Here is a 22,781-nt window from a genome sequence, read left to right on the forward strand (position 1 = left end):
TGTACATATGTATGCATATATATAGATATATACATGCATATGTATATCATACATACATACATACATACATACATACATACTTTTTTGGATGTTATCTCTCCCATTAGAATGTGAGGTCCTTAAAGGCAAGGAATGAGTTTTTATATTTCTTTTTACCTCCAATTGCTTATTATAATGGCTGAGGCATAGTAAGTGCTTATATAAATGATTCTTGACCAAATAACAAAAGATGGAGAGAGAATATTTTCAATAACCTCAGAGTAATGTGATGGTATATAGTTCAATCATAGGTTATTTGGTGCCCTTGGAAGGGCAATAACAATGTCTAGTTGGCTAAATTTTCTGTTACTAGGAAGGTTCACAGAATCAGAATGACAGAATTTCAGAGTCTGAAAAGAATTAGTGATCATCTTAGGATGAGATAAAATCTCTTCTGAAGTAGTCCCCAAAAGTAGCCATAAAACCTTTTCTTAACATCTTCTAAGGAGGAGAAATATATAATCTCTTGAGACAAACCCATTACACTTTAGAATAGCCCTAAGAGTTAGGAAGTTGTTGTTTTTCTTTTTGTAGCTGCTGCTAAAGGTACAGTGTGGTGAGATGTAGGAACTGATAAGATATGTACATATACACACATATATCTGTATGTATACATATACTACATACATACATGACCCATATGCATTTATGTGTGTTTTCATGTGTATGTGTGTATGTGATATGAGACCACTGAAAGTTACCATGAAAAAAAGAATCTTGATACAATATTATAAGAAATTATTGAGGAAAATTACCCTGAAGTTCTAGAATGAAAAGGTAAAGTAGAAATAGAAAAAATCCACTTTTTACCACCTGAGAGAGACACCAAAAAGGAAACTTACAGGAATATCACAGCTAAGTTTCAAAGTTCCCAGGTTAAGGAGAAAATATTACAAGAAACAAACAACTTACATACTACAGAGCTACAATCAGGATTGTACCAGACCTAACAGCTTCTATACTAAAATACTGAAAGTCTTAGAACATTTTATTTCACTGATCAAAAAAGTTGGGTTTGCAACCAAGAATAATGTGCCTAGAAAAATACATGAATGAAAAAGGGAAAAAAAGGGACATTTAGTGAACTGAAAGACTTTCAAGCATTTGTAATAAAAAGAACACACTTTGGTGGAAAATTCCGTATATAAAATCCAGAAGAAATATAAGGAAAATATTAAAGACCAAATATAAGGAACTCAATAGGGTCAAACTCATTACTTATTATGTATGAAAAACTTATCAGTACTTGTGGAATTATAATCATTACTTGGGCAGTTTGGAAGAAGGTGGGGGCTGAGCTGAGTGTGATGGTGTGAATAAAAAAAACACAAAATTGGGTAGGAAAAGGTAAAAAGGGGAAATATCTCATACAATTGAGACATGAAAAGAAGAACTGAGAGAGGATGAAGCCAAGATAGTGGAGAGAAACCAGGAAGTTGCCTGAGCTCTCCCCAGTTTCCCTCAGAAACAACATTAAATCAAACTTCTAAATGGATTCTGGAGCATCAGAACCCACAAAAAGATCCAGTAAAACAATTTCACAGCTTAAGATAACTTAGAAGGACTTCAGAAAAGGTACGTCACACTTGGATAAAAAGGGGAGCACAGCCAAGCACAGATGATGTCTGGGCCAGCAGGAGGCTCTTAGCCTCAGCACAGAGCAACAACCAAGGCCCCTCAGTCATGGAGAAGCAGGCCAGCTGTGATGCTCCCATCCTCAGTTCATAATGCAAATTGCAAGCCCAGGAACCACTGTGTAACAAGTGCAACTAGGGCCACCCCTAGAGCAGTGGGCAAGGTGCAAACACCCAAGACCCTGATGTATAAAGCCAGTGACGAGGCTGTTGGCCTCCAACATAAGAAGCTTGGGCTGGTGCCCCCTGTGCTCCAGGAGTAGATTTCAATTTTAAAAGTCATGAAATAGGCTGACAAATGAGTAAAAAACAGAAGAGAGCCGTGACTATAGAAAGCTACATTGGCAACAAGGAGGATCAAAACACAAACTCAGAAGACTACAAGAATGACAAAATGCCTACATGAGAAGCCTCAAAGGGGAATATGAATTGGTCTAAAGTCCAAAAATTCCTCTTAGAAGATCTAAAATATGATCTAAAAATCAAGTAAGAGAGGTAGAAGAAAAAATGGGGAAAAAATGAGAGATATGAAGGAAAATTATGAACAAAAGATTAATAGCTCAGACAAGGAAACACAAAAATTGACTGAAGAAAACAAATCCTTAAAAAAATAGAATTGGCCAAATTGGAAAAAAAATGCACTGAAGAAAACAACTCCTTCAGAAGTAGAATTGGCAACATGGAAGAGGAGGTACAAAAGCTAACTGAAGAAAATAATTCCTTAAAAATCAAACTTGGAGAAGTGGAAGCTAATGACCCTATGAGACATTAAGAATCAGTCAAACACAATCAAGAGAATGAAAATAATAGAAGAAAATGTAAAATATCTCATTGGAAAAAAAATGGACCTGAAAAACAGATCCAGAAGAGATAATTTAAGAATTATTGATCCACCTGAAAGCCATGATTAAAAAGAAAAAAAAATAAAGAAAAAGATCCTGGACATCATCTTTTAAGAAATTATCAAGGAAAACTACCCTGATATCCTTAGAACCAGAGGGTAAAAGAGTTAATGAAAGAATACACTGATCACTGCCCAATATAAAAACTCCAAGGAGTATTGTAGCCAAATTCTTTAATTATCAGGTCAAGGGAAAACTGCTGCAAGCAGCCAGGAAAACAAACAAACAAACAAACAAACAATTCAAATATCAAGGAGTCTTAGTGAAGAACACACAGGATTTAGCAGCTTCTATATTAAAAGGTCACAGGACTTGGCATATGATGTTCTGGAAGGCAAAGGAGCTTGAATTACAACCAAGAATCAACTTCCCAGCAAAATTGAGCATAATCTTTCAGGGGAAAGATGTATATATAATGAAATAGGGAACTTTCAAACTTTCCTGATGAAAACACAAGAGCCAAACAGAATTAGATCTTCAAATACAAGATTTAAGAGAAGCATAAAAAAGGTAACAGGAAAGAAAAAAAAATAAACATGGTATTCAATAAGATTTAAAGTCTAAATGGGAAAGTGATATTTGTAGCTTAAGAACTGTATATCTATTAGGGAAGTTAGAATGAGTATATATAGAATGAGAATATGGGTATAAGTTGACTTTGATATGATGATATAATAAAAAAAAGGGTGTAAAAAGGATTGTACTGGGAGAAGAGGAAAAGAGGAGGGAGAACAGTGTAAATTATATCAGATGAAGAGGCAGAAAAGATCTATTACAATAAAGGAAAAGAAGGGAGGGGTAAGCATTATTTTAACCTTACTCTCATTGGATTTGACTGAAAGAGGGAATAACATACACAATCAGTCAGGTAAAGAAATTTATCTTACACCATAGGGAAGTAGGAGGGGAAGGGGGAAAGAAAAAGCGGGAACAATAGACGGGAGGGCAGATTGAAGGAGCTGGTGTTCAGAAGCAAAACTCTGGGGAAGACAGACATGGTGAAAGGACAGAGAACAATGTAAGTGGCGGGGGGGAGCAAGATGGATGGAAATACACAATTAGTAATTGCAACAGTGAATGTGAAAGGAATGAACTCTCCCATAAAATGGAGGCAGATAACTGAATATATTAAAAACCAGAATCCTATAGTATGTTGTTTATATAAAAAAAGAAAAAACATATTTGAATCAGAGAGATATACACAGAGTAAATATAAAAGGCTGGCACAGAATATATTACGCTTCAGCTGGGATAAACAAAGCAGAAGTAGAAATTCCGATCTCAGACAAAGCAAAAACAAAAATGGATCTAATTAGAATAGATAAGGGAAGAATTTATGATCAAACAAGAGATGGAGACAAAACCAAAGCAACCAAGATTAGAAGGAAAGCAAAAAAGAAAACTGGGAAGCAATTTTTGCTGATAAAGGCCTCATTTCTAATGTATATGGAGAGAACTAAATCAAATTCATAAGAACACAAATCATTTACCAGTTGCTAAATGGTTAAAGGATAGGAACAGGCAGTTTTCAGATGAAGAAATTAAAGCTATCTATGATGATATGAAAAAAATTCTCTAAATCAATATTGATTAGAAAAATGCAAACTAAAACAACTCTGAGGTACCCCCCTCATACCTATCAAATTCATTAACATGACAGAATAGGAAAATGATAAATATTGGAGAAGATGTGGGGAAATTGGAACATTAATGCACTGTTTGTGCAGTTGTGAATTTATCTAACCATTCTGGAGAGCCATTTGGAACTATATCCAAAGGGTCATAAAATCATCTATCCCCTTTGATACAGCAATACCACTACTAGGTCTGTATCCCAATGAGGAACATAAAAAAGGGAAAAGGACCCACACGTGCAAAAATATTTATAGCAGCTCTTTTTGTAGTGGCAAAGAATTGGAATTTATGGGGATGTCCATGAATTGGAGAATGGCTGAACAAGCTGTTGCAAATGAAAGTAATGGAATACTGTTGCTCTATAAGAAATGATTAGCAGGTAGATTTCAGAAAAAATCTGAAAAGACTTACATGAAGTGATGCTCGGTGAAGTAAACATAACCAGGAGAACACTGTACACAGCAACAGCAACATTGTATGGTAATTAACTATGATAGACTTGGTTTTTCTCAGCAATACGGTGATCCAAGACAATTCCGAAAGACTCATAATGGAAAATACTAACCACATTCAGAGAAAGAACTATGGAGTCTGAGTGCAGATTGAAGCATACTATTTTCACTTTTCTGTGTTTTTTTTTCTTTCTCATGTTTCCCCCTTTTGTTCTGATCCTTCTTTAACAACCTAATGTGGAAATATGTTTAACATGATTGTACATGTGTAACCTATATCAAATTGATTGCTGTCTTGGGGAAGTGGGAGAGGAGGAAGAAAGGGAGAAAAAATTGGAGCTCAAATTTATAAAAATTGAATGTTGAAAACCATTTTTATGTGTAATTGGAAAAAATTAAAGTACTGTAAAGGAACAAAAGAAGAACTGATATAGAAGAAGCAGATGGGGGTAGAGGACTTAGTAGTACTGGAATCTTTCTCTCATCAGTTCTCTTTTAAAGAGGGAATAACATATACTTCAAAAAAGGCATAAATATCTTCTAAACTTCTAAAGAAATAAGAGGATGAGGGGACAGGATCAGGGAGTTGTGTCCAAATTTTTTCACCCTATTCTTGGCATAGATAATAGAGAGGTTTACCATTTCCCTCTCCAGATCATTTTACAGAGGAAGAAACAGAATTAAGTGATTTGTCCAGGGCCATACAGCTAGTAAATGTCTGAGGCCAGATTTGAACTCATTAAGATGAGTCTTCTTGACTCCAGGCCCAGCATTCTAGCCACTGCACCACCTTGCTGCTCCTGGAACCCGGTTAGCTTATTCATTTTACAATGTAAGCATTCATACCTTGGAAATCAAGAAAATTCACAGGATTTGATTTATTTTTGTCATTTTTATAGACATCAGAAAATGATGGAGAAAATGAGAATAATTCAGCTTAAAAGTTAATCATGTCTCCTCCCCCTGCCCTCAGATCCAATTGTTAAAAAATAGCAATACATCCCTGACTAGAAGAGAACTCAGAGGTCATCTAACGCAAACTCCTTTATTTTATAGATGAAGAGACCGAAATCCACAAAGACAAAAATACTAGATCAAGGTCACAAAGGCTTTAAGTAACAAATTTGTAGTTTGAATGCAATTAGTTCCTCTGATGCCAAATTTGGTGCCTTTTTCACTGTGTCGCATTGTATAGGTTAACAGACCACACAGAATTTTACTCAGTTCATTCCAGGAATCACTAGGGCTCCTTATGCAAATCAATCATATATAATCACACAAGAAATAAACAACAGTGAACAACTAGCGTATGTTACACTCCATACATGTTAATGTACTATAGCCAACTATTATTAACAAGATATGTTTTCAGTTCTTTCTCTTTCTGCATCGTCTTCTATGTTAAGTAACAGATTACTTCAGAAGTCCTAACTCTTCATTTCCTTTCTTCAGATTCTCTGGCTTCCACCGGCAGGCACCATTTTGTTCGATTAAGACCCAGACGTAAATCTAAGAGCTGCTACCTTTCATTTGAACATGCCTGCTGCTTTAGTGATGATATTAATGTGACTATTTTACTCTCTGACCCCTTTAGCTTTCACAGCAATAATAAGATAAATCAACATCAGGGAATAATCAAAGAAGTAATTTATATCTATTTTTCTTATGGTCAATATGATTTTTATAGCAGTCTCCCCTTAATGAGGAAGCAATATGTCTTTCTAGATTGAAAAGATGTAACCAGAGAAGGAACTGGAAGTTTATTATTAGTCATTGGAATATAGTGTATTCAGAAGTATAAAGAACAACTCATGTAGGCTAGTGTCAGTTTCTTGTCTAATACAGGCATTTTTAATTTTCTTAATGGGGATGAATTTAGAAAATAAGATAGGTCTATCTTGTACCTAGTGTGCCTGGCAATTAGTAGATGCTTGATAAATGCTTATTGATCTGTGAATTTTTGAGAGGCTATTGAGTACTAGGATGTGGTCCTTTGCAGGGAAAATACTGTGCTCTGGGCAGAAAAGAAGAACAATGGGACTTAGCTGAGTAAAAAGTCAGAGCTGGTGACCCTTGGTCAGTCTTTGGGTACACAAATAAAAACTTTAGAGGAGCAAGGTATGTCATTCTGTGAGGAAATGCTACAGATCTGTTTATGTCAAACTTCCGTGCTCTTAATGCGACAGGCTATGATAACCTGAAGTGACAATAGAAGGAATAATTAGAGAAATAACTAGAGGGATATTTTTGAAAGAGGGGTCCTCTGACCCTAAATGCCTAGACAAGGGCATTTTCCTCTGCTCAGAGGACATGCACTGGGAGGCTTTCCAAGGTGACAACTTTACAAACTTTATATTGGTTGGCTGAAGCACTAAAAGAATTTGTAAAATATTCTGTTTCTTCCCCTCGACTTAGTTTTTGTTTAGCTGTTGGAAAACAATTTGGGTGGTTTCCTTTTCTTTGTTGGTGGCTCCTTACCTAAGAGGTACTTTCCACATAGAGTAAAATAAAGTACACATAGTAGTAGAAAATTAGGAATTTTTTTTTAAAGAAAGCATTTTACCAATTGGCCAGGAAAAGATATCGACAATTCAAGCAGGCAATTAGAGAAAGCAATCAGATAATCACACAGCAGCTTCTGCCTCTGGGAACTTAAAATATAACTCTTACTTAGAGGAAAGAAAGCTAAATTTTACAAGGCAAATTATCTTTGTGTATTTTTAAAAGCATCTAGTATATGAATTGTCTATACTTAATGTGTATTGAGACTACTGATTATCATTTAGAAACAGCATTAGTGTGTGACACTATGATAATCTAGAAAGAACTGATGTATGATTTCATTGGCTAATGCTAGGTCCTTCTATGTATGATTATCTTCAATCAATTCTCTCTGTCTCTCTAACACACACACACACATATCAACATGTATGTGGGTGTGTATACACACATATACATACATATGCATATGTGTATATGTATGTCTTGTTTGACACAGTTTTTCATATTGACCTTCCCATTGAACAGCAAGCTTCTTGAGTGCAGAGAACTGTTTTACTTTTCTATTTTTTGGTATTCTCAGCTTTTAACACATTTCCTGTAATGTCTCTCTGTCTCTGTTTCTATATCTGTCTTTATCTCTCCTTTTCTCTCACTCTCTCTTTTTCCTCTTTTTTGTAACATATTAAGTGCTTAATATATATTTATTAAGGGTGGCTATAATAAACTCCAGGACGAGGAAATTCATTGTATCTTCAGTGATGAAGTCGTGAATTCTTCTCCTATCCATAGATCCAAAAGGCAATTTCTTCTTTGCTCCTCTAATTTGTTTGTTGAGTGACATTTTACATCTAAGTTATTTATCACCTTAGAGCTGCTTGGGTATATGGTATGGAGTGCTGATTTAAACTTAATTTCTGCCAGACTGCTCTCCAGTTTTTTTTGTTTGTTTGTTTGTTTTTGATTTGTTTTTAGCAATTTTTTTTGGTGAATTCTTTCCCAGTAACTAGAGTCATTGAGTTGGTCAAACACTATAGTACTATATTTGATAATTAATTTATATATTGTACTTAATCTAGTCCACTAATTGACTCTTTCTCTCTTTTAAAACTTAATGGCCAATCATTTTAATGATTACTTTTTTGGTTGGTCATGTAGATATATATCTGTCACAAGGGAAACTGAGGCTACTTCTCTAGAGACAGGGATTTATGAGCTTCAGGAGGCTCAATTCATTTGTGTCTGTACTAAGTCCAATATCAATATGGCCACCAGGATGCCTAAAGAGAATCAACTTAACTGAGGTCAGAAACAGAGCAGATTGAAGCTACTGTCCTATCAGTAGTGAGATGGGGTTCATGAGTATCTCTTATATTTTCAGTGTGCACAAAATTAAGAAATACAATCTAAAATGTTTTAAAAAGTGAATTTAAAAGGAATAGCAAGTTGTACATAAATAGAGTTGCAGTTTCATCTGCACTCAACTCTTTTTTATTATACTTAGTTATGGAAAGGCTGGTTTTACTCCATAAATTAAAAACAAAATAAATTAAAAAAGAATGTGGCTTTATAGTACATTTTAGTATCTGGTATTAAAATAAAATCTTTTCCCTTTTTTCATTATTGCTTTTGAGGTTTTAAACTTGTTGTACCTGCATATGAATAACATTATTATTTTGTTCTTGTTCCATAAAATATCCTTTTAGGATTTTATTGGTATAGTGATGCATATTTAAATTAATTTAGGCAGTCTTGCCATTTTTAACGTATTAACTCAACCTACCTGATAAAAAATAGTTTTCCAATTACTCAAGTATATTTTATTTCTGCAAAATATCTCATAGTTGGATCCATATAGTTAGGTCCCTAAATGGCAATATAGTTCACTATTTTCATATTGATTTTTTAATTTTATATTTTTCCCTAATTACATGCAAAACAATTTTAGCATTTTTTTATTATTGAGTTCCAAATTTTCTCCCTCTTTTCTTCACCCCTCCCTCATTGAAAAGGCAAGTGATGTGATAAGTTATACATGGCAGGTAAGCAAAAGATATTTCCACATTTGTCATGTTGTGAAAGAAAACACAGACAAAAAAAATTCCCAAGAAAAATAAAGATAAAGTATGTTTTGATCTGCATTCAGACTCTGCCAGTTCTTTCTCTGGAGATGGATGGCATTTTTCATTATAAGTCCTTCAGAAATGTCTTTAATCATTGCTGAGAATAGCTAAGTTGTTCATATTTGGTCATTTTATAATATTGCTGTTACTGTATACAATGTTCTACTTATTCTGATCATTTCATTTTGCAGCAGTTCATGTAAGTCTATTCAGGTCCTGCTGAGAGCATCCTGCTCATCATTTCTTATAGCAAAATAGTATTCCATCACAATCATATGCAGCAACTTGTTTAAGCCATTCCCCAATTGATGATCATCCCCTTAATTTCAATACACATTGACTTTAAAAAAAATAGAACTATACTTCTTTTTATTTGCTTTATCGTTAAATAAATGGTGTATTTAAATTCTATATGTATCACTATTGGGAATGGCTAATTGTGCAAATATTACACATCGTATGACTTCATTGCCTTTTGTGTGACTGGTTGTATAGTGAGAAAGTGCATTGCAGGGAGTTCAAAAGCTAGAGTGGTGAGTAAAGAAGTGTATTTCCATCAACAAGTTTACCCCTAGGATTCAGATTTCCTATCTATGGGAACTTAGAAGTGTTAGAACAGTTTACAATGAGCAAGAGAGTATTGGCATGTTTGAGATGGGAGGGGTTAGGAGAGAGAGAGAGAGATAGATCAGAGAAAGAGAGAGAAAGAGAGAGAGAGAGAGAGAGAGAGAGAGAGAGAGAGAGAGAGAGAGAGAGAGGAAGGGAGGGAGAGAGAGAGGGAGGGAGGGAGGAGAGAGAGAGGAGAGAGATGGAGACAAAATGGAGAGAGATAAACAGAGATGGGGTCAAGAAAAAGGCAGAAGAGAAATAGAGAGACAGAGAAATGAAGAGAAAGAGAGAGGGGGAGGATGAGGGAAGCTTTTTACATCCCGAATTGTATGTAGCCCCTTTCCATTATAAGAATGTAATTATCCTCTGTTTATTGGTGTTATATTTTGGTTGTTTTCTGTTTCTGGGAATATCAACTTGCAACATGTAAGAGTGGTTGAGGTGAGTTAAGACAAACCTAGAAAACAGGGAGGATTTGACATGTTTTGGTGAGTAATGTGGGACACCTTTGCATTGAAAGAATACTGTGCACATTTGTTGCATTATAGATACATTATCACTAATCTTTTAGGGGAAAAGAAAAAGATGCAGGAAGAAGAGAGGAACTGAGAGGAAAGGTCAGAGCTTCTGGGTGAGCCAAGAAAATAGGTATCCCCAGGTTTGCCCATGCAGAATTATGGCTGTGTAAAGATGATAATCTAGGTATCTGTGAGACAGCAAATATTTATTCAAATGTTCTTGTCTTTGAACTTGAATTGACTTATTAGAAGGCAAGAGAGCAGTTGAAGAATTAGTGCCCCGAGCACTCCTTTTCAGATTGTTTTAGCGTAGAGCAGAACATTCACTAGGAGTGATAGACAATGGAGGTAATTAGATGAAGAGCTAACCATGTGAGTGGACCTGAGTCACTGACAAAATGTGACTAGGGAGTACTTAAAAGGTGAAATGCAGGCTTTAGGTCACATCGTTTATTGGTGGAGGCTAGAACAGGAAAGGAAGAAACCACATTTTGTATATATTACTGTTTGGGAATTTGTAATTTGTATTAAATGTTTCTTAGGCATATTTTTCTTGTGCCCCTAAAGGAAGGTTTAATTACTTTGCCTCACAGATTTGGAGTTGGAAAGGATAGAAATTAGAGGCTCACTAGTTCACCCCCTCATTTTATAGATGAGACAACTAAGGCCCAGGGCACCTAGGAGGCACAATGGATAGAGCACTAGACCTGGGATCAAGAAGGCCTGAATTTAAATCTGGCCTCTGACACTTCCTAGTTGTATAACCTGGGCAAGTCATTTATGTGTTTTGCTTTGGGTTTTTTTTGCCTTAATTTCCTCATCTGTAAAATGAGCTAGAGAAATAAATTGCAAACTACTCCAGAAATCTTTGCTAAGAAAACTGCAAATGGAGTCACAATGAATCAGAGAAGACTGAAATGACTGAATAATAACAACAATAAAACCCAGGGAAAGTAAGTGACTGGTTCATTATTAGAATCAGAGGCATTGTTTGAACCCAGATTGTCCAACTCCAGAGTCAGTGCTCTTTCTACTGTACCACATTGATCTCTAATAGCGTTGAGCCAACAATACATATGGACAAGTTTCATTCCTTTATCCTATGTGTATTTGTGGCAAACTCCTTGGCTACTGTTAGATGGGACAAGATAGGATCATTATATTATTGGGACACAAAGTAATAAAGCCAGAAAAGAGCACCCCTGCATCTCCCTCCCTCCCTTCTTTCCCTTTCTTCCTTCTTTTTGCTCCTTCATTCCTCCTTCCCTTCTCTTTGGGACCAGGTTTTTAAGGATATGAACTAATTTGTGTGAACACAGAGTTATAATCCTCACTGGTGAGAACAAGGTGTCTTCCCTCCATATCCCTCTACTCAGGTAGCTGGTTTCTACTTATTATGTTTATATGCAAGAATCCAGAAGACAAAGCTTCTATTTGTAATTTTAAAAGTCATACATTATTGTGAAAAACATGCTGGAGTTGAGTTCTTTCATTATTTGTATGACCTTGAGCAAGTCATTTAACCTCTCAGATACCGAGTTTCTTCACCTGTAAAATGACAATATTGTCATATATATCACACAGTGATATTGTGAAGAAATCACTTTGAAAACCTTTAAGTGTTATATAAATGACAGTAATCATAACTGATCTTCTCTTTCCCTTTTCTCTTCTAATTCTTTTCCCAGGTGGGGAAACATTTGGACTAAATTGGAGAGGCTAGACAACCCAGGAGAATTTGTTGAAATTAATCCAAATGGGAATACTGAGTCATATCACGGGATGGGGTGTGCCTTCTAGTTTTCAAACAATTTCTGGTATCCTCAATCTAGGCTCTTAATCCTTAAAAAGGTAAAAAGATTTCTTTCATGTTCCTTTTCTCCTAATTTCATCATTCTGAAGTTTATATACTCTTCCTGTTATAAGATCTCTCCCTTTACAGTATCATTTGTTCTCATACATTCAACTATCATCATCTTAATTTACGTTTTTGTAGGAGTAAAGGTGTGAGAAGTGTTTAAATTTGTCAGTTCATAAGTGTAGGATGGAAACTTCTTTCACTCAACATCAGAATCTGTATCTGTAAATTTTGGTCCTGGAGAGGTTAAGTGACTTGTCCATTATCACAGAGTGAATGTATGTCAGGGACAAGACTTGAATTCAATAATTCTTGCCTTCAAGGTTGACTCTCTGTCCCTCACCTACCCTAGGCTACCACTTGATGTAGATTTGTGCAGGGAAATTATGACTTACTCATTCACTCACTTACCAGTGTTCTTTGCCTGTTCGAGGCTAGTTATTCCTTTACACAAACCTCATTAACTCCCAGGTAATACAATGGATGGAAACACATTTTCAGCAGGATGCAGTAACTCAGTACCCCACTGGGCAGTGCACAGACATCTCTAGGTGAGAGAATGAGGGCTATATAGCAAACTTACTACTGTGAAGGCCTATTTTTATTAACAGGAGCCAATATTGGGTGAGGGGAAGAGGAAATATAAGTGAGATGCATGGCAATAATTTCTGATAGCACTTGATTTTAAGTGGGGTGGAAGGGAAGCAGAAAAGGGAGCAGAAAGGGATAAAATGATGATGCTAATTTTTTAATATACCTCAATTATCCAGGTTAATGGATGCTTTAAGTAGCACTTTTTTTCTGATCATATGATCAAAGATCCATCTTTTAAAACTGCATTGGAAAATCAGGGAGAACAGGAGAAGCAAAATATTACCAAGGGAATTTGACCTGGGAATTTTTGAAGGGGTGCCCACCCTTGTTTCTCCATTTGTCACTCTAAAATATTTAATAGTGAGAAGGAAGCTGACTAATTGAAATTTTGAGCTGTTGTGTTCTGCAAAAAATATAATAACATACTCACATTGATTTCTGTTGATCTAAAATTCTGCAGTGCTTTCCTTAAATGTAAGCCCTGAATCTCACTGCTTTGATCTAATCCCAGGAGTGCAATTATATGCATCCTACCTAAGAAATTGCAGAGGCATTGACATATGTGATGGAAAAGACTTCTAGGTCATTTAGCCCATCTTTATACCAGTAGAGGATTATATCCTGAAGCATATTCTCTAGTGCGCTTTGTCCAATCTAGTTTTAAATAACTCAAATGAAGAGGCTTCCCTATGGACACAATTCCAGTCTTATGGATTTCACCAATATATAATTGCTCCTGTGAATCAGCTGAAATTTCCCTTTGCTCCACTTTAGCCCATCACTCCTCATTATACCTGCCAGCCACGAGCAAGCACAAAGATCTGGAGATGATTTGATAGTTATTCATTTTAATTTTAGCAATTTCCACATTGTATCACTGCTTTCATTTCCATGAAGAGCAGACAATCTAAACACTTCATCAAAAATTTCACCAAAGAAAAACATAAAAGCTCCCTCGTGATGACAACTGCTGACCATGGATTTGGTTTCTCCTTCTTCACATAATAAAAGGAAGATGTTGTCTGAAGCTAAGCCGTGGGTGTCCAGAAACATTTTAATGCTGAACTGAAATGCGATGGCATTGATTTTCTGTGGGTCCAATAGTCTACTGAAGAGTGCTTTTTCATTTGTACTTTGGCAGAGAATGTAGTTTTAATTTCTTAATCATCCCCAGTGATCCTGATTGACCATGCTACTCAGATTTTATTTCACTGGGACTAAAAGGTGAAGGTCACTGCTGTCTCTGTTTGACATAAAGCCTCCAATCCATTCATTTGTGACATGAAGACTGTATTTGCTGCAATCCACTGCTTTCGCCTTTTTACACTATTCAAAACAGAAGCTTGGGTTAATAGAAAATTTGGGTCCCAGGAAAGTGACTTTTATCAGTAGATCACCTGAAAGTGAGAATTATAGCAGCCTTTCTGTCAGAACCTAATCGCTTTCCCAATATCTGCATATTCAGAAGTTAGTTGTTGTCTCTGCTTGCAGAGGGGACCAACCATTCAGAAAAAAAAAGATAGCTTTGTAACTTCTCTCTGCCTTTCATTAAGGATTAGATCTTTTCCTTTATATAATGGCTCCCGCTGGAGAAATAAAACAATTTACGCCTTTAAGGCTTTCTTGAACACTTGTCTTTTCTTCCTTAGTGGAAATTCTAAGCGTAATTGTAATGTAGCTTAAGAACAACAATCTCCCTTTGTTGCTTCTGTGTGGTGGGTTGTATAATGCAAATCAGTTAATTAATTTATAGTAATAAGCATGAAAATGACAGAGTGACTTCTCTGTTCTATAATTTCCAGAGGATAAGTGTGAGCAAGTTTTAATGGACGTTGACTCGGCAGTTATCCCTTTTTCATCTTGTTTTCACCCATCTGTTTCTTTCAAATATATCCTGAGAAAACTGGTTTCTAAAAAATCCCTTTATAGTAAACCATAGAGGACATCCAAACTGTTTTATGGCAGTGGAATATTGTTAAGAAATGCACTCTGGGAAATAGTATTCCCAGACTACAGTGGAATAAAAACTGATGTTCAGCCTCTGTAGGATGAATTAAGGGATTTGACTTGGTTACAGTGTGGTTTAAATTCCTTTTCCACGTAGCACCACCACCTATCTGGCTGAAATTGGATGATACTGCAATAAGGAGGTTTGGCAAGGCATTCATGATATTGGTAGAGTTCAGTCTTTGTGACCTCAGACTCAGGAATTCTGCAAGGATGGAAAGCTATTTCCCTCCATCACTCCTGAATAACAAGAAAATTTTTTCAGATTGCTTGATTGTTATATGCACAAAGATAGCATTTTCACAGAGATGCTTGTTGTATAAAATATGCTCTAAAATTTGATCAACGAAGGATTGTTTCATAACTTATTTAAGTGAACATTAAAATAACTGTTACAAAAGAATGCTTTTATGTGGATGGTGGTCATAGAAATAAAGTTCTAACTATATTTGTAGAAGAATGATGTCTTTTTGTAATAATAAAAATGCCTTATTCTTGTATAGCTTTTTATGGTTTATAATATGTAACACTTCATTTATGTATATTTCACATATTTTTATCCCAATAATCTTGTAAGTATGGAGAACAAATATTATGAAACCCATTTCACAGATAAAGAAACTAAAGTAATATACACCACACTTATGCCTCTCAGCAAGAAACTCTGCTTGCTTCTCAGGGATTCCTCCTACTCTTAAACTAATTTATCATTGCTACTTTCCAGCAGCTAGTAGGCAAATGGCAACTGGCTGAAAGTAAATTATTTCAGGAATACATGAAAGGACTGCAAGTAGGCATAGTCATGAGGAAAATGACTGCTGTGGTTAAACAGATGTTTCCATCTCTTTGAATGGATATAAAATTACTGTTAAGATAGAGCAATATAAGTTGGAAACTGAGTGAGAAGCTTGAAGAAACCACAGTAGGTGACAGGAAAAATCAGACAATTTTGACCTTTGCCAATTATGAATTGGTCTAGCCCTTCATATGTGATGGGAAGAAGGGCACAATAACTTGAAATCCAAACAGTTGGAAAACTATTGGTGGGCTGAGTCATGAGCAATTTCACCCATTAAAGGATCGATGAGAAAGCAGAATGGATGAATTTCATCTTCACAAGGGATAGCAATTGGATGTTTTGAATGAAACAATTTAAATTAAAGGAACACATCATCACTGTTGTTTGTTTCCTTCTCTTCCTTACTGTAGTCTATTGTCTCAGTGAGTGACTATTTGTACATAGTTGTATTTCCAAGCTTTGAAGTAATTAGGATTATTGTGACCGGTAAATAAAGAAGTGGTGCTATTAGTAAAGAAGTTTCAGCCAGGTGGCATTGTGGATAGAATGCCTAGACTGGAGTCAGGAAAACTTATCTTCCTGAGTTGAAAACTGGCCTTAGAAACTTACTAGCTGTGTGACCCTGGACACGTTACTTGATTCTATTTGTCTCAGTTTTCTCATCCATAAAATGAGCTGGAAAACAAAATGGCAAACCACTCTAGTATGTGCAGGTGCTGGAAAAATTTTTCCCACAAATTAAACCCACCCTGATGCCCAGATGACTGTCTGTCTGTGACAGGTGTCTCTTGCAGGTTAGTTTTCCATTTAGAAATTGACCAGTGAGCAAGTACCCTTCCACCCCCACTTTTGGCTATTTTGGATAGGACAGAGTGAGTCACACAGAATGAGTAGGCATGGATGGGTTGCCATTCACATCATGGATCTTATTGCCTTATCTTCCCCTGACCTTAAACTCTTCTTCCAAACTTCTCAATTGTTGTCAATAATACCACCATCCTAGGTACTCATATTCATAACTTTGATGTCTTCCTTGAGTTCCCATTTTCCTGCACCCTGCCCATGGCCAGTAAGTTGCCAAATTATGTCATTTCTATATTCCTTACTTCTTTCATATCTACTTCTTTGCCTCTACTTACAGATCTACCACATTAGCAGAGAGCATCATTGTTACTGGACTATTTCAACAGCCTCCCAACTGTTTTCTGTGATTTGAGTCTTTCCTCTCCTATCATCTACACAGATTCCAAAATAATTTCCCTATGGAAAGGTATGACTATGTCACTCACATATTAATTAATCTCCATGTCTCTATGCTGACTAGAATCGTATAGTATTTCATCTTTATTTGATCATTTTAAATTTGTATCTTGGTTAATTGTTTTAGAGTTAAAAAATAGACTAATATAATGCATGAATACAAATATACATGTGGAGAGGTGATACACTCAACATTTTTGATTAATAAGTGTATGCAATCAAAAAAACTAGAGAGTATTATTCTAGAAGAAAGTGATGAATTTCTTTTTATGGAAACACAAAGGATCTAATTCCTAACCCAAATGCTCTGAACTCTGTATATGCTCACATATAGAGGTAATGGAGTTGCAATTAGGCAGTACAAACCAAGCTAAGCAGTTAAGCAAGCTATAAGCCCTCAGATTATGAGACACCTCTAACTATATTAAAAAACAAAAGCACTAAATTTCAAATTTTGTTTGGAAAACAAAACAAAACTTAATGTCAAAAGGAATTTTATGAAGTCATCAAGGAAGAAAAGTTTTAGTGGGAGGCAGGGTACAGGGGAATAAAGAAAGTTATTCTAGGGTTATAAAAGATTAAGAGTAAACTGTGGACCATAGTGCAATAAAGGCAACTATTTGTACAGACCCTTATGTACACAGAAAGTAATAGACTTAGTAGTTTATATTTGATGACAGATTATTGCACTAAAATTATGAATCAACAGTTCTCAAAATTGCATATTATTAACAATCCTATGAAAGAATTCTCCAAAAGACAAATAATGAGAGAAACACAAATCAAAACAATTCTGAGGTTTTACCTCACATGAGGCAAATTATGAAAGATGAAGAAAATTGGGGATAGTCAGTGTTGGAAGGATCATAGTAAAATAGACCATTAATGCATTGTGGATATAGTTGTGAATTACCACAATTATTTTGGAAAGCAATTGGAACCATGCAAATAAAGTGACTAAATTTTCCTTTATTTCACCAAGAATTTATACTCTTATGAACATATTTAAAGGAAGTCATTGATAAAGACAAAGTCTCCATATACACTGAAAGTTATAGCTAATTAGAAACAAAATAGATGCCTATTGAATGGGAAGTGGCTAAACACACTATGATACATGAATGTAACGAAGAGACTGAAACATGAAAACTATGGAGAAGACTTACATAAACTGTTTCAAAATGAAATAAACACTAGCAAGAAAATAATATACACAAGGAACACAGCAATGTAAATGTAAAGAACTACATCCTCAAAACAATCAAAAGTAAATGTTGCAAGATTACAACTGATAAGCCTATGCCACAAGGAAGAGATCAGAGAAGGTATGCCTCTCTTTTGCTTAGATGGAAAGTCTGTGGATGTAGAACAAGGTAAATATTTTCATATTTTGTTGTGATGTATTGATCAATTGGGTTGATTTTTGTTCTCTTCTTCCTTTTTCTTTAACACTAAATCTTTGCCATATAAGATGGCTCTCTCTCTAGCAGTAAAAGGGAGTATACAGGGGGACATTTAGATGGTAGCAAAACAGAAGATGAATGAATGAAATCTATGCACACAAATTTTTACATTTACTAAGAAACTATACTCCACTTATGGCCATGGGGGGAGAGAGAGAGAGAGAGAGAGAGAGAGAGAGAGAGAGAGAGAGAGAGAGAGAGAGAGAGAGAGAGAAGAAAAGAGAGGAGAGAGAGAGAAAATCAAGTACAGGAAAAAGATTTCTGAACAGAGAATCTGAGTTTAAATTTAAATATAATATTCCTAATAATTCTTTAGTCAGTATCTTATTGGTGAAGGAGAAAATTAATCTCAATATACTTACTTATTTTAGAGGTCCACCTTTAGATGTGTCCACTGGATTTTCTTTTAAATGCTTTTTTTCCATACTCAATATGAAAAACATCAGGCTTTGTGAAAAACATAAAATTCCATAGCCTAACTAGTCATGAGGAGTCTTTGCATAACCAACCCTCAATCATACTTGTCAGTCAGACAATCTACCCATTTATGGAAATTTCTGTATTTTTTTCAATGGTTAGACTGAATAGTTAAATTCAATATGTGAACTGCAGACAAAATCAGATTAGCAGAGGGTAGAAAGATATCACTAAAAAAAGAGAAAGAAAGAAAAACAAATGGAAAGCAAAATATTTTAAAATAAATAATTTTTTCAGCATTATTGGTAGCACACATCAAGATCATGCAAAAACCTCCCAGGCTTGAAATCTCTACTTTGACTCTTGCCTTTCTCATTTTCACTTTAGTACCATGGATTTTTTGATGATACCTCCTGGATTAGCTCTTTTTGTTTTGTTTAGTCATTTTAGTTTTGTCTGACTCTTTATGACCCCATTTGGGGTTGTCTTGGCAAAGACATTAGAGCAGTTTGTCCTTTCCTTTTCCAGCTCATTTTGCAAATGAGGAACTGAAGTAAACAGGGTTAAGTGGCTTGCCTGGAGTCAGACAGATACAAAGTGTCTGAGGCTGGATTTGAACTCATGAAGAAAATTCGTCCTGTCTTTAGGCCCTGCATTTATCCACTGGGCCACCTTGATGTCCTCCTGTCCAACATATCCTTTGGTAAAAATTTACTTAAATCTCAATTTGTAGCCTGTCCTTTTTTCTTTCTAGAAATTATAATTTGTCTTGGCTATAGCAATTTTTTTAATCACCAGAAGAAGACATAGAAAATGAAGGATACATACGTCCTTTTGTTAAAAAGTTTCACTGGCTTTATTTTTTTTTTCCTTTGACATGATCTCCCTTTTACTGTGTGTGTGTGTATATGTATGTGTGTATAGAGTATATAACTGTTCCAGTATCTTTGCGAAGAAAACTCTAAATGAGGTCATGATGAGTTGACCATAAGTGAAATGACTCAACCACAAAGATATATATATGTACATATATAAATGTGTATATGTATAGTATGTTTTATATATGTATACATATTTATCTTATGTTTCTAAATATTGAGGACAAGCAAAAACACCTTTTTTTTAATCCGAAAGGATTTCTAAAAATCAAGTTTGGACAGAAAACGAAGATCAAAGGCATTATTTGCTGTCCAGTATAAACTACTCTAGGAATATCAGACCAGCAACATTAACCCAGAAGTCTAACACAAAACTGAGTGCTATTAATTCTGGCTTTAGCTTTGTCTCCTATAAGCATCAGGTTTTCCGGGAGCTGTTATCCTCTATACTCACCTAGTAAAATGTTGACATTTTATTTTTTATAGGTGATTCTAAAGGTGCAATCCTTAATTAGCTTTACCCCCTACCACCAAAAAAAGAAAAAGAGAAAGAAAAAGAGAGAGAGAAAAGAAAAAGAAAACCTCCTAGTAAATGGCATGACAACCTAAGAGCAAATGTTTCATACTTAAATTTGACATTTAGTATGACAGAGAACAAGAGAGAAAATGCCTAAAGTGGCCAGTTATGAAGGAAATTACCAGTCTAAGGACTAAGGCAGACACCTCTTAAATGGAATGTTGAATATGACTGGTTATGTAAACCATCATATTTCTTTCAATAGTTGCACTGCATATTTAAATTAAATGGCTGAATTATGGGGGAAAGTATTATCAGAGGACTGCTAAATATTTCAAATTGCTAAGAACTTATCTTAATTATTTGCTTATTATGCACTAAACAAAATCATTATTCTATCTCCCTTCAAGACCTATAAGTCCTATGGATATCAAATGGTTTTAGAAGACAGAATTTTTAAAAAATTTATTTGTAGTTTTCAACAATCACCTCCATAAGCTTTTGAGTTTTAAATTTTCTCCCCCTCCCTCCCCAACTTCTTCCCTAAGATGGTGTTCAATCTGATATAGGCTGTACATATATATTCCTATTAAACATATTTTCACATTAGTCATGATGTAAAGAAGAATTAGAACCAATAGGAGGAACCATAAGAAAGAAGAAACAAAACAAAACAGAAGAAAAGAAAAGAGCAAATAGTATGTCCTGATGTGCATTCAAACACCACAGTTTTTTCTCTGGATGTAGATAGAATTTTCTATCATGAGACTTTTGGAGATGTCAGAGATCTTTGAATTTCTGAGAAAAGCTAAGTCTATCAAAGTTAGTCATCATGTAACGTGGCTGTTACCGTGTACAATGTTCTCCTGATTCTATTCACTTCACTCAGCATCAATCCATACATGTCTTTCCAGGTTTTTCTGAAGTCCGCTTACTCATCATTTCATATAACACAATAGTATTCCATTTCATTCATATACCACAACTTATTCAGCCATTACCCAATTGATGGGTACCCCCTCAATTGCCAGTTCTTTGCCACCACATAAAGAGCTGCTATTAATATTTTTGTACATGTGAGTCCTTTTCCCATTTTTAAGAAGACAGGATTTAAAAACAAAAGACAAAACATAAATTCTGCATCAGAAATAAACCTTTTTTGTTCTTTATTCTTCCAACATTAATGCAACAATTGATAACGACTGATATGAATTGAAGTAATACTTGGCTGGAAAATTGTATATACAGTTGTCAGAAGTCAGTAGTTAGGTCTTATTTCTACCACCACAAAACACTGATTTAGGATCAAAAATCTTCCTTCTCCTTCTATGGATCTGATTATTCTTGGTTAGAAAAGTGTCTCAGAACCTTGAATAATTCTGCAATGTCATAACGAAATCTAATATATTTCTTGTAATATAGCAAGGCACATTAAATGCTTTTCTTTAACCCACAGGATACAGTCTGGGTCCATACAAAATCTCACAGGCCAGACTTCTGAAGGCTTACCTGGCTAGGGATTGGGAATTTCAAGGAAAGGTGGGTATATGGAGAGTAAATGAAAACCCCAGGAGTTCTTTAAGAGCAGGGACAGTTTTGTTGTCCTCCTATCTCTAGCACTTAGCGTAGTGTATTGACTCCTCATCCTTCACCCTGCATTTATAATGAAATGCCAAGGCTTCTTATTTCTTCTTCAACAATATGTCTGACATCTATTTCCTTCTCTGCCTATACAGGTACTATTTTATTTGCAACTCTCATCACCTTCTATCTGGACTATTGCAACAGCCTCTTCAATGGTCTTCCTACTTTAAATCACTCCTCTCTGCATTCCATCCTACACCAGATGCCAAAGTGATTTCACGAAATTGCATGACACTCACTCTCCTACCCAATAAAATATGTACGTAATGAAATAATATAAATATTATATATAATATAATACATGTATTATATTATATATGATATATAATAAAATAAATTAATAATAACAAACAAATGATTTAATAGTTAAATAAATAAATTCAATAAAATAGCTACCTATTGCACTGTGGGAGTTGCCTTGTACTGGCACAGATGAAGCAAGCAGGCTGGCCCCTGTCTTCCCTGAGGGGATATAAGCAACAGAAGATGGAAGGCATCAGGTCACAGGTAGGTCTGGTTCCTCTTTTCACCTGAGGCTTAATGTTACTTACTCTACTGACATACTTTGGAGTTCTGGAAAATTAAAATTATTTGGAAAACTATCTTCCTGGCCTATGTACCCTATGGTCCAGACAAATGGATTCCTGCTACTCCTTCGCTCAGAGTATTTATTCTTTAGCCTTACTCCCTCTTCATTATTCTTGCATCTTTTTTTCTGTCTTATCCCTTCCCTGAAATACCCCATATCTAGAATGTTCTACCCCCATCAATCAATCAATAAGCAGTTATTAAGTATGTGGCAGGCATTGTGCTAGGAATATAATGAAATAATTCTCCAAATAAAGATGGGGGAAGACAGCAGATAAGGTTATGTAGAATTATGGAATAGAATAGAATGGTGTAAGTTTAATATATGAATACACATACTATATA

The sequence above is a fragment of the Phascolarctos cinereus genome, unplaced genomic scaffold (assembly GCF_003287225.1).
Source record: "Phascolarctos cinereus isolate Bilbo 61053 unplaced genomic scaffold, phaCin_HiC Scaffold_1;HRSCAF=81, whole genome shotgun sequence".
In the NCBI taxonomy this organism is placed as follows: Eukaryota; Metazoa; Chordata; class Mammalia; order Diprotodontia; family Phascolarctidae; genus Phascolarctos; species Phascolarctos cinereus.